The 13785-nt window shown below is 41.7% G+C and overlaps 1 protein-coding gene across 7 annotated transcripts in view; it reads right to left on the reverse strand.

Moving 5' to 3' along the window:
• Positions 1-13785, reverse strand: part of FAM168A (family with sequence similarity 168 member A) — a 224506-nt gene that overhangs the window by 50580 nt on the left and 160141 nt on the right. The window lies entirely within an intron of this gene.

The following is a 13785-nucleotide window of genomic DNA, read 5'->3' on the forward strand; positions in this document are numbered from 1 at the left end:
GCTGCATCTTGTTTCTTTGTCCGCTTCTGTTGTCGTCAGCGGCACGGGAAGTGTGGGCGGTGCCATTCCTGGGCAGGCTGCACTTTCTTTTACGCTGGGCGGCTCTCCTTACGGGGCGCACTCCTTGTGCATGGGGCTCCCCTTCGCGGGGGACACCCCTGCGTGGCACGGCACTCCTTGCGCGCATCAGCACCGCGCATGGGCCAGCTCCACACGGGTCAAGGAGGCCCGGGCTTTGAACTGCGGACCTCCCATGTGGTAGACGGACGCCCTAACCACTGGGCCAAGTCCGTTTCCCTCTTTTTAAAAATTTTGTGAATAAAGATATCTCCACATTTTTGCCTTTTTATTTCTAATTCATTTTCAATCTATTATTTCTGCTTTGAGCTGACAGCTAATAGTGAAAGTTAAGGCAGCCTAAATGTCTAACAAACAGCTTAAACAAATCTAAATTAACCCCAAAATTCACAATTTCTTAAATAAACTAAGGTCAGTTACAGGATAGTACATAGCATATTATTTCCCTTTTTGTTGAAAAGTAACAAGTGTGTGTTCACTTAAAAATAACTGAAAATAGATATACCAAATGTTAATAGTGATTGTCTCTGGATCAGAGGAATTATGAGTGTTCCTTATGTTCTTTATATTTTTCTAAAATGAGGACACATTGTTTTGGAAATGAGGAAAACAACAAAAGAAACCATAAAATGGTCTCACTATTGGATACATGGGTAGGTTTGCTTAATCTCCTATTGTTATACATTTCATCAGTTCCAAATAACTGCCACTCATCCTTCAGGAAGAGCTAGAACTAGAATCCAGATGCCCAGATTTCTAAGATGAATGTAAAAATGTCCTGAAAGCTCTTACTGGGCTCTACAAATTTAAAGGGCTGATGGTTACTAGAGGATTGTCAGCCCACTGGTGGGGTGCTAAAGGAAGGAGGTGGGAAATAGGTGTGACATGTATACAAAGTAATAGGGAGCACATCTAAGGTCAAAGATGCCCCCCAAAAACACTATTTCAACATGTTTTTTGTTTAGAGCTGCCACTAGTTTACTATGTGAACTGGGCACAGTCCTAGCCTTCCCCGAATCTCAGTTTCCTCATCTACAAAATAATAATAGCATCTACTATTAAATAAATATCTTCCATATTTCCTTTCACAAAAGAGATAACTGGAAGTCAGAGAGATTAAATAATTTGCCCATGGTTATACAAATTAAGTCTGAAACTAGATCTAACTGATAAAGGAGAATGTTGAGCTTATCTCTAAGAGTTATTTTATGTGCTCCTTTTAATACTAAGGAGGCATCAATAGAACTTTCTTCGTATAATGCACATGATACTGTGTACTCTGTTGGACTAAATTAGAAGGTGCACTGAATTCCAATTAACTCATAGCCTTATCCTAATAGCTGGGTAATTAGATCAATCTAATCTGAATTTTATTGCTTGTTTTATTATGGCCTATAATCAGTTGAAATTACAATGGGAGGTCCAAGTGTCATGTACAAAGGAAACATGCAGTAGAGAAAAGAAATCTACTCTGAGTTGCTGTATAATCCCGAGCAAATTATTATACTTCTCTGCACTTCAGTTTTCAAATCTATACAATGGGAATAGCAGTATCTTGCCCCACAACTATCAAAGTGCATTAAGTTTAGAAATGACCTGCAATAGGAAAAAGGGAAATTCCGCAAGGATCCTGAGAAAATTACCTGAGAAACATCTGAAAGAAAAGCTCCCTGATGCACACCGACCTCATTACTCCCAAGAACTCAGGAAAAGGCAAGAGCATGTACCCTGTCACCTAAGCCAGAGAAAGTTGCGTGCTCAGTCCAGATTCCTCCTTTCCCCAGACTCCAGTCAAGTCATAACTTACTCACAGTCCACAAATACTGAATAACTACTATATTCCAGACACTGTTCTTTTACATCAACTAGGTCCTCTCTCACTCATTCCAAATACTATCCCTACATCAAGTCTCTTGACTGAACTATTTTTTTAAGTTTTAAAAAAATTTTTATTAGAGAAATCACAGTTTTACACAAAAATCATGCATGAAACGTACCATTCTATTATTAACACCTTGTATTAGTGAGGTACATTTTTCAAAAACGGATGAAAAGAACATTTTTTACAATTGTACTTTGAGCTACAGTCCACGGTTTACTTTAGGGCTCACCGTGTATTTTTTTTTTTTTTTTAAGATTTTATTTATCCACCCCCCCCCCCTCCCCCCCGTTGTTTGTACATGCGGTCTACTCTCTGTGTCCATTTGTTGTGTGCTCTGTCTGCTAGTCTTCTCTTTAGGAGGCATCAGGAAACGATCCTGGGACATCTCATGTGGGAGAGAGGCGCTCTATCGCTCGAGCCACCTCAGTTCCCTGGTTTGTTGGGTCTCTCACTGTCTTTCCTATGTCTGTTGCATCATCTTGTTGCATCAACTTGCTGCACATGCCCATCGTGCCAGCTTGCTGTCTTTCTTGCCCTCTCCAGGAGGCACCGGGAACCGAACCCAAGACCTCCCATGTGGTAGGCGGGAGTTCAATTGCTTGAGCCATATCCACTTCCCACTGTTTGTGTTTTGATTGAAATATTTTAAGAGCCTGAACTTTCTTGACCTTCAGTTTCTCTCTCATCCACTCTATCCTGAGGCATCTTTCAAAATGGCCAATCTACCCGTTAAGCCTAAAACTCTCTCTGACTCCCCACTGACAAGGATAAAGTTCCAAACTTCTTAACTTGGCAAAAGGACCCTCCAAGTCTGGCTCCTACCCATCTAGATTTCCAGCTTCCTCTCTTGCCAATCTTGGCCTGGTATTTTACACTCCAACAACACCAAATGCATCCAGCTGTTCTAGCACACCCCATTTGACTGTTCTGTTTCCATGCCTTTGTTCAGGCTGTCCTCAATGCTTGGATTGTTCGTCCCCTGCCCCTTTCTTCACTTCCTTCTCCAAAAAGTCTTCCTTGACCCTTATTCTCCCCGGCCAGATTAAGGGTCCCTCCTGGCTACTCCTTAACTGACTTTCTTTATAGTTTTATTATTGCTCTCAAATATTCAACCCCCAACTTGGTGAAACTGGTATCAGTCCAGTGATGACTTCTGACATCAGGTTCTCTCTGTTCTTATATGTCCAAGCCAGGGGCTTCTGCTTGGACTCTTACTGCCCAAATCTGTTATTTTTAGTCTCCTGCCCTCCCTAAGCCTTGTGGCTAAAGCCTAGATCTGCCCAAGACAGAAATACCAAAGAATCATCATTTATTTCCCTCCTGACTAAACTTCCAAGGAAAAGGAGAATGGCCTTCAAACAAATGACACAGAAGCAGGCTCTAATCCCAGTTTTGCCATTGTCAAATTGGGTGAATTTAGGCAAGTTATTTACATTTGCTGAGTTTTACCTTCCTCTTATGTGAAATGAAATAATAATAATTACTTTGCAGAGTTAAGATGATAATAAAAACAGTATTATTACTTATGTATCAAGTATTAGCACTCTTAATTTATCTCATTTAATTCTCACAAATCCCTCATGAGGTAGGTTCTATTTATCACCTTTATTTCAGAGGATGGGGAAACCAATTAGGGAATCTAATTTACTTGTCCATTTCATCATGGCAGACATTGTGGACTGGTTAACCCAATGCTCATTCTCTACCCCCTTTGCCCCTTCTGCCTCCACTACTGAGGCTAGAAAGGCTAAATATTCATTTTCCCAGCATTCCTGGTACCTAGGTATGGCTATGTACCAATGACATGTACAGAGACATCTGCTGAGGGAATTCTGAGAGAGCCTTTGCTTTCTTAGTAAAAGGACAGATATTACTGATGTTCCCCTACCCACCTGGCCGTTCTGTCCTACTTCCATCACAGACATGATGCCTGGAGCTGTAGCAGCCATCTTACATCAAGAGGGAAAGGCCAAGAGCCATAGGGATACTGGCCTTGATACATAACTGACTAATGAATTATTGTCATCTGTCACTGACCTCCAGACTTGTTTCTATGTGAGAAATATATACCTCCAATTTATTTAAGCTACTCTTGATAAAGTTTTCCAGTACTGCATCTTCAGGCATTTATAATTGATATACAATGAGCAACTGACGGAACTGGGATTCAAACCTAGGATGTCTTAAACCAATAAGCTACATGAGAACCAAGCATGAGGCTACCTATCTCATGGTACCACAAAGATTCCAGGCCTCCTAGGCATCAGAGTTCAAAGAACTCAGCATCAACTTCCAATCAAGACAGAACTTGTAACAGTGGAGGCCCAAGTCCTCCCTGTCAGCTGCAGACCTCTGGAGGCAAAAAGAACTGTGGATTTGCAGCTTAAACAAGTACCAAGAACTATTGATTTTTCTGCCTCTTTTCCAGCAGAGAGCAGTAATAGCAAAAATCTGATTTAGACACTTAAATTCAAGTACCTCCCCCACAAACTGACCAATTTTCAAGTAACAACACTTGACCTCACCCAACATGAGTCCTTTTAAAGTCAATTTTGGGGGCCCAGTTATTTAGTTTTCCTAAGATGTGGAAGGAAAAGACAAGATTGTAGGTTATCCTGTTGGAAAGTGTAACTTCCATCCCTGTGTCCAGAGTTTAGGGCTGCCTGCTCACAGACCTCCCAACATGTCAAAGAAGGGGCCAGTCACTCATAACTTACACATGAACTCTGTTTCTAAAGCTGTTTGCAATTCAAAGGGCATTTCCCAGAGAAATTAAGACATTCATGATGGCAAAATTCCCAAATCACAGGATGGGGACAGAAAAGAAAGACTATTTATTGAACACTAATAAGTTCCTAGGTCCAGGGACTACACTTTGACATCCACTCCTACAAAGTATAAATCTATCAAGCATAGAGATTTTGGAAACCCACAATTGTGTACCTTCCAATCTTGGCAAAGTCTCTTCATTCCTATAAAGAGGTTCACAAAATCAGGATATTCATCTTGCTTATAGGCTTTTTTTTTTTTAACAAAACTAAAAAACTTAAAAGCCAATAGTGGGGAAGCGGATATGTTTCAAGCGATTGAGCTCTGCCTACCACATGGGAGGTCCTGGGTTCAGTTTCAGTGCCTCCTGGAGAAGACAAGCAAGACAGAGAGCTGGTGCAATGGGCAGGTGCGGCAAACTGTTGCAACAAGATGGCACAACAAAGAGACGCAACAACGCAGGGAGCTGAGGTGGTTCAAGTAATTGAGCGCCTCTCTCCCACATGGGAGGTCCCAGGTTCTGTTCCTAGTGCCTCCTAAAGAGAAGATGAGCAGACACAGCACACAGTGAGAGCAAACAACAATGTGGGGGGTGGGGAATAAATAAGTAAAATCTTAAAAAAAAAACAACAACCACCAATAGTGACAGGTTTCTCTTAAACTGAGGATGGGATTCCAAAGGCATCAAGATACAGTACAGGGGAAGTGCATTTGGCTCAACTGACAGAGTGTCCGCCTACCACATAGGAGGTCCAGGGTTCAAACCCAGGGCCTCCTGACCTGTGTGGTGAGCTGACCCACGTGCAGTGCTGATGCATGCAAGGAGTGCTGTGCCACACAGGGGTGTCCCCCGCGTAGGGGAGCCCCACACACAAGGAGTGTGCCCCTCAAGGAGAGCCGCCCCACATGAAAAAAGTGCAGGCTGCCTAGAAGTGGTGCCGCACACATGGAGAACTGACACAGCAAGATGACGCAACAAAAAGAGACACGGGGGTGGCTGTGGGAAACAAAGGCATGTTGTTTCCATGGAAGCAAGTTACTTTCTGACCACTGGTCATGCTGTCCTTAGAGATATACGTGCAGGTGGCTAATCTCTCTGGGGAAAATAACATTCCAGCAGAACCCAGACTCGGTATCTCAAGTAACCTGGGCAACAAGATTAACGAGTATATTTGTTTCAATAATATAATAGAACATTATGAGTTTTAGTAACTATCTTATCCACTGTGCACCATGTTATTTAGAATGAGGTAATGGGAATAGTTAGCCAGAATAGTTGCTGGTTCTCACAATTGCTTGGGGTATATAAAGAAGCCCCTGAAATTAATAAACTTGTCTGATGAGCTTGAGAAATCAATGCTCTCAGAACCCCTGATCCCAATCTCTGTCTTTCATTCCCGATACCCTTCGGGTCCGTCACTCCGACAGGTGGCGGACTTGGCCCAGTGGTTAGGGCATCCGTCTACCACATGGGAGGTCCGCGGTTCAAACCCCGGGCCTCCTTGACCCGTGTGGAGCTGGCCCATGATCAGTGCTGATGCGCGCAAGGAGTGCCATGCCGCGCAGGGGTGTCCCCCACGTAGGGGAGCCCCACGCACAAGGAGTGTGCCCCGTAAGGAGAGTCACCCAGCGTGAAAGAAAGTGCAGCCTGCCCAGGAATGACGCTGCACACATGGACAGCTGACGCAAGATGACGCAACAAAAAGAAACACAGATTCCCGTGCCGCTGACAACAACAGAAGCGGACAAAGAAAAAGATCCAGCAAATAGACACAGAGAACAGACAACCAGGGTGGGGTGGGGAAGGGAAGAGAAGAGAAATAAATAAATAAATTAAAAAAAAAAAAAAAAAGAGACACAGATTCCTGGTGCCACTGATAACAAGGCAAGTGGACAAAGAACAGGTGAATGGCACAGAGAACAGACACTGGGGGAGGGGAGGAGGAGAAAGAAAGAAAAAATCTTAAAAAAAAAAAAAAAAGATACTGTACAATGCCTATGGGTTCTCATAAGGCACAGCACTTTCTAGAAAGATGCTTGCAGTTCAGAAAAGGTATTCTCTTAGAGGCTCCAGACAATACACTCTGGAAGAAAGGTCAATTTTGCAGTGGGAGGTTCACTAATCTCCCAAAGTTTAAACCTACTACTCCCAGCTGCCATTTAAGGAAAAAAATATATTTAAAAGAGCAATGCAAAAGTTTTTTTCCACAGCACATGTGGTCACCATAGCAATGAGCAGGGGTGTATGGGTACATATTGGGGACAGTGTGTTTATTGGGGAAAGTGAGGAGACAAACAAAAATCAATTCTGAGTCACCCTTCATGGTAGCTTAGGAACTATAAATGGGCTACAGGTGAGATGAGCTACTGACACCTTACACTCTTACTTAGGGTACTGAGAAGGGGGTGGACAGAGGATCTCATGGGAAACCCTGTTTATCCATGGTCTCCTACAAATACCACCATTTTCTGTTTGGAAGCACTGGCTTAGAGCTGACTGCTTAGAGAAGGGCCTCAAAACAAAAAAGTCGATTCCAAACTCTGAGGTCAATTTGCCAAAGACTATGGACCTCTGGAAGGGCTTCATTATTAGGGGCTGGATCATTTAGTCATTCATTCATTCAACCCATCAATATTTACTGACAGTTTATTTTGTGTTAGGCATTCTGTATTAAGCGGACAAAGTGAATGCCTGCAAGAGCAACAGGTATTACAGAAATATAAACAATGCTAAGGCAGTAAATAATATGGCAGACTACAGATAGCTCAGCAACGAGAATGAAGCCATCCAGACATAGGGTCCACTACTTTATGGCTCTGTGACAGGGACAAGCCTTTTCATCTGTCTTGAATTGTATCTATTATGACTGGGATAGTAAGGTCAAGTAATGATGACACAGTTCTCAAAATGGGTACTGGTACCCCTGTAGGTACTGAGCAATACGCTGGAGGGTACATAAATATGGCATACCTTCCTGGGGTGTTAATTTTACTAGGTGTTTTACAGAAAACAAGTCTGACTATATAATGGTATCTTAAGGCAAAATTTATATGATTTTGAAGATAAGACATAGACTTCAAATACATTTTAACTTTGGAGTAGCTGCTCTGGGCTAGTCCCCCATTCATTCAGAAGAATTTATTCTCCTCTGATGGTAGGTATATTTTAGTAGAAAAGTTTGCAAAACACTGAGCATGACCCATAAAGGATGCTCAACAAATAGCAACCATTAGTGGTATTAACAGAGAGCTGTCATTAACTGATCCACTGGTCAAATAAACTTACTCTGTGATGTATGGAGCATAAGAGGGGTCCTCTCTATCAAAGCATCCTGTTTTTTTTTCAAGCTGTTGTGGACTTCTTCAATTCCTGTACCCAAACTCTGTGATTCCATGGGAAGTGGAACTCTGGGAAGCAGGTCAATTCTGCCCCCAAATGCTGGGAAAAGTTTTCTTCAAAACATAAAATAGGAACATTTCAGCACTAATCAGGTTGCTTATCTCATCAATCTCAGGGGCCTCAGCCTGCTCAAGCAGCTTATCTCCAGGATAAGAACATTCAGTCCAATCACCCACTCAGCTCCACCCGTGACTATCTTTGTCTCATTTACAAAGCTCTTATAGATCAATTACGTCCTTAGAGCTTCACAAACAAGTGACAAGGAAGGTACTATTACTTCTACCTTATAGAAGAGTAAACTGAGGTGCTTGGAAGAAAAGTAACTTGTCCAAGTTTTTAGTGACAGGCAGAGCCAGGAGTTGAAATCAGGTTTTATGACTTCAAACCTAGGCTCTCCCCACTACATTAAGCAAATGAAGTCATGCTAATGAGAATCTTTGCAGCATAGCCAAAGGCTCTTCCAATCCCTTATTAATGTCCCATTGATTTTTAGCTGCATTCAGTGCCACTGAGATTATACTGTCAGTGACCAAGAACTATAAGTAACTAAATGAAAACTAAATTAAATTGCATGAACTAACAATTAGCAGGGAAAGGGAACTCATTCACTTGTGGTGGCTGTACCTTGGCTTTCACAGGAGATTTGTGAAATGGCTTTCTTTCATGGTTTTCTACAATTCTTGCTCAAGAACATCAGGATCTCCTGAGCAAGAAGATTTGAACTGTCAGAAGCTACTGCCACTGTAGAAAGGAGCTCTAGTAAGGTAATTGAGCTCACCTCATCTTGCCTCTTTCTGAACCCTCTATTAACACCAGGGATTCCAAGAAGGGGTACAGAAAATTGAATTCAAGAAGAGGCAAAAGAAATGGATTAAGGGACTAAGTTAGCCAGTTTATTTCTAAGGAAAGAGACCTAACAAAATTAAAGATCAATGTCCAGAATGTTAGAGCTGGCAGGGAAACTGCTAAACAACTTGTGTAAGCCCCTCATAGCCTGGATGGAAATGTGAAGGTGTAACAGTTTCATATTGTTTATGAACTCCAAAAAGAGATACTGGTCTGTTCCTCTGGGCATATTACATTGCATTGGATTCAAAGGTTTCACTTTTACTTGATTCAATTATGATTAGGGCTTTGATTGGGCTATGTCAGTAGGGGGACAGGGACTCACAGAGAAAACTACACGGCAGAAGAATTAGTTAAGAATTTTTGATGCTGAAGCCCAGGGAAGTGAATACACAGGAGAAGAACAAAAAGGAATAGAGAGAGCTCCATAGACACAGCAGAGTCCCCAGGGAAGAGAGAGAGCCTGATAGTCTACAGCTGGCCTTGTGGAACGAGCATAACAGCTGAGCCCAGAGAAGAACGAGCCCAGCAAGAGAGACAAGACTTATCCCAGCCTACAGCTGATACTGGAAGAAGCTGGGACCACAGAACCTTAAGAAGAAAAGGAAGGCTGGATTGTTGCAGACATCAGCAGACATACTGCTTCAACACGTGGCAACAGACTGTGGCGAGGGAAGAACTTACACTTTATAGGAAGCAGATGTGGCTCAAGTAATTGGGCTCCCATCTACCATATGGGAGGTCCAGGGTTCAATACCCAGGGCCTCCTGGTGAAGGCAAGCTGGCCTGTGCAGTGAGCTGACCCATGTGGAGTGCTGCCCCGCGTGGAATGCTGGCCTGTGCAGGAGTGCTGCCCCATACACGAGTGCTGGCCCAAGCAGAAAGCTGATGCAGCAAGATGACACAACAAAAAGAGACACGGAGGAGAGACAATAAGAGATGCAGCAGACCAGGGAGCCAAGGTGGTGCAAGAGAACGATCGCCTCTCTCCCACTCCAGAAGGTCCCAGGATTGGTTCTGGAGCTGCCTAATGAGAATACAAGCAGACACAGAAGAACACAGAGCAAATGGACACAGAGAGCAGACAATGGAGGGAGGGGGGAGAAATAAGTAAATAAATCTTAAAAAAAAAAAACACAACACTTTATGGGCTAGTAACTGTAAGCTTCTGCCCCAAATAAATACCCTTTATGAATGCTAACAGAGTTTTGGTACTTTGCGTCAGCACCCCTTTGGCTGACTAATACAGAAGGCAACAGAGATGGGTAGGACTTGTCTAGTGTGCTCCTGTCAATAGTATCTGAGTCAGAACAGGACATCACTATGTGACAGGAAAGCCAAGGAACCTAAGGATTGCTGGCTAGTCAGAACTCTACTGATCCCAGGAGGAAGAAAGCCTCTGGTCCCTGAAACAGTGAGCTGATAAATTCCCATTGCTTAAGCCAATCCACTGCGTGGTATTTGTTATAGCAGCTTAGAAACCAGGCTTTCCTCCACATCTGTCCTGATTAGGAAGAGAGTCTATACATGGGCTACACACATGAAAGACACACAAGCATCATGTATGTCTTTCACAAAGCTGATTACCTTACAGTTTAAACACTAAGAATATAAAACAAAAGTATTGATAGAAGGTAAGAGTTCAACTAGACCAGTTAGTTCATTAAGGCCTCCTCCTGTGGTACCAGAACCTTGTCTTCAAACAAAATCTCACCTGGAAGCTTAATATATAAAACAGGCATGAGCAGACCTTCTCTATGGAAGAGGAAGCGAGGACTTATTTGGCTTACCCCTGCCCTTTAATAGCTTTGAAGGGATCTCAAAGAGCAACTTGCTCATTTTTTAAATCAGAAAACTGATCTAAAATAAAGGAACTGTTTTATTCCAGTTCTTCCCTTCATTCAGCATGGGACAGATAAAAGAGTAGAGGCTTTGGAGCCAAAATTGGAGTGAAATCCTTTATAACCTTGGAAAAGTCATTTAACCTCCCTATGTCAGCTTTTTCATTCATAAAACTCAATGACGGGAAGTAGATGTGGCTCAAGCAACTGAGCTCCCACCTACCACCTGGGAAGCTCTTGGTTTGGTTCCTCATGCCTCCTAAAAAAGACAGCAAGCTGGTGCAACAGGAAGGTATGGCAAACTGACACAACAAGAGACACAAGAAGAAAAAACATAATGAGAGTACAATAAAGCAGGGAGCAGAGGTTCCCGGTGCATCCTAAAAAAGTCAGCAAGTGGACATGATGGGCAAGCACAGAGAGCTGACACAACAAGATGATGCAACAAGAGACACAGGAGGAAAAACATAATAAGAAACATAACAAAGCAGGGCATGGAAGTGGCTCAAGTGATTAGGCACCTCCGTCCCACATCAGAGGACCTGGGCTTGGCTCCAGGTGCCTCCTAAAGAAAAAAGGAAGACAAACAGATACAGTAAATATAAACAACAAAGGGGTAGAGAGAAATAAATAAATCTTTAAAAACAAAACAAAACAAAACAAAACCTCAATGATAATGCTTTTCTAGCAGGGATGTTATGATGATTAAATAAAATATATATAAAGTACCCTGCAAAGTACCTGGTACAGTCCCGGTGCTCAATAAATAGTCATCATAGAATTGCTGTTACTAAAATCAGGACCAGAACCAGGTGTTTGTCAGAGCTTTATTCGGCAAAACTGCTGCCCTATCAAAGAACGGTTTTCCAGAGGAAAGATGTGACCACCAGCATTGTGAATGATGGCAAAGCAGGATTGAAACACCTTAATGCAAAACCTTAAGTGAAATCTGTCCAGGCATAAGCAGGCACCTATATCTTAATACAAGGCTCTCAGCATTGTAACAAGTAAAGATTTTTTTCCTGCTAGGCAGAAGTCAGAAAACAAAGTGATCTATAGGGCAATATTTCCATCGTTTTGTTAAAAAAAAAAAAAAAATGCCAACAACTGAATATATTGCCGTGACTTCAGCAAATTATGAGAATTTGTTTGTTACTGCTAACAGATACAAGGGAAGTACATACCTTCCCCACTGTCATACAAAAACATGGCTATTCTTTATTTGCAAAAAATAATTGTTCTCTGTCAAGACTACCAGAAAAAGAAAAAAAATTTACTGATACTTTCTTTTATGCAATGGTAACAAACTTTTTTGTATATGACACCAAATGCTTTTTCAAAAGCACATCTATATTTCCCTTAAGGGAACATGTGTAAGTGATGTGACCTTGAGAAAGCTGTTTAACTTAGCAAAGTCTCATTCCCTCATATATAAAATGATAAAAGCTCTCCCTTGCAGGGCTGTCCTGAGAACTGAAGGAAATGTTTGTAAAGTGCCTAGCACTCCACTGACAGCCATTAATAGTAGTTATTATTATAATAATTAACAGTAATATTATATAAATTAAAAATAATAATTTAATTCAACACATAATTACCTTCTTTGTTCTCAGTACAAGAGGTTCAAGACTCATTTTTAAGGAACTCAAAGTCCAGAAAGACATGCAAATAAATGAACTACTCCTATAATATAGAACGGGAAGCCAAGAAGGATTTACAAGTAGGGAATAACCAAACATCATCAACATTCTGTCTATGGAGGGGAAAAGTGGTCTTTTCTGCAAAGGGGGGGACATCATTTTGTGACCCAGGAAAGTACATCAGTCACGAGCAAACAGAAACTTAGTTTAATGTGCATGTTTCATGCCCAGACATGGTTCAGTCCATCTGCTTTTGGTGTTGGCATCTCACAGAGAGTATTAACAGACACACACACTTACTGCTCGTATTCACTCAAAAACCCTGAAAGGCCTTACTTAACAGCTTGGTGGAGTGGAAGGAGCTTTGAATTTGGATTTGGCGCTCAGTAAGCCTAAGTTCTAGTCTTGGCTTTGCCAGTTACTAGCAGTATGACCTTGTACACATTTATTAACCTTTATGAGACTCATCTGTAAAATGGATCTTTTAATATAAATTTCTACCTTACAGTAGAAATGGTAAAAGAATTTTGTAAATTGTAAAGGATTATACTCTTTATCTAATATTATATGGGATTTGGTTGGCCCTTGTTCTCTCAAACTTCAGAGATTATCTGTCATAGAAGAGCCAAATTTTGTTAACAAAGAGGTCAAGACTCAAAGTGAGCCAGTCCAACTCTGTCTGCATTGTTAATATAGGAAGATTAAAGACAGTTCTTCCTTGCCTAGAAACTCAAAGGAACTGTCAGGATCTTAACTATCATTGTTTTAAAAAAGAAAGTTTGCTACATACCAAGTAGGCAAGGGGAGAGGATATCCTTTTATTTTCTCTGAGCACTTCTGTTGCCTTCACATGACTCATAAGCAGAAAAAAATCTCCCTGTTCAAAGTGTTTCCATCTGGTCCATCCAGATGGACTGACCAGTCACAATACATATCCAAATGAAAATCTGCAAGCCTCAGTTCATTCACCTACAAAGCAAGTATAATCTCTCCCACACTAGCTCCCTGTCCCAGGTTCTCCTTGCTAGAATGGGATATGGGTAAATAAATGGAAAAGAGATAGGCTAGAAAGAGCTGAATGGTCACATCATAAATACTTCCTATTGCAAGCTAAGGAGTTTGGACTTTACCCAAAGGACAGTGAAGAATCACTGAAGGCTTTCTAAGCACTGGAGTGATCAGATTTTCAAGTTAGAAAAATGATTCTGGTTGCTACATAAAGAATGGATTAAAGAATCAGGAAGGTGGCAATGCTCCAAAATGTGTTCATCAATTGCAATGAATGTACCACACTAATGAAAGAAGTTGTTAATGTAGGAAAAGTGGAAA

This window comes from Dasypus novemcinctus, chromosome 10, assembly GCF_030445035.2.
Source record: "Dasypus novemcinctus isolate mDasNov1 chromosome 10, mDasNov1.1.hap2, whole genome shotgun sequence".
NCBI classification, from domain to species: Eukaryota; Metazoa; Chordata; class Mammalia; order Cingulata; family Dasypodidae; genus Dasypus; species Dasypus novemcinctus.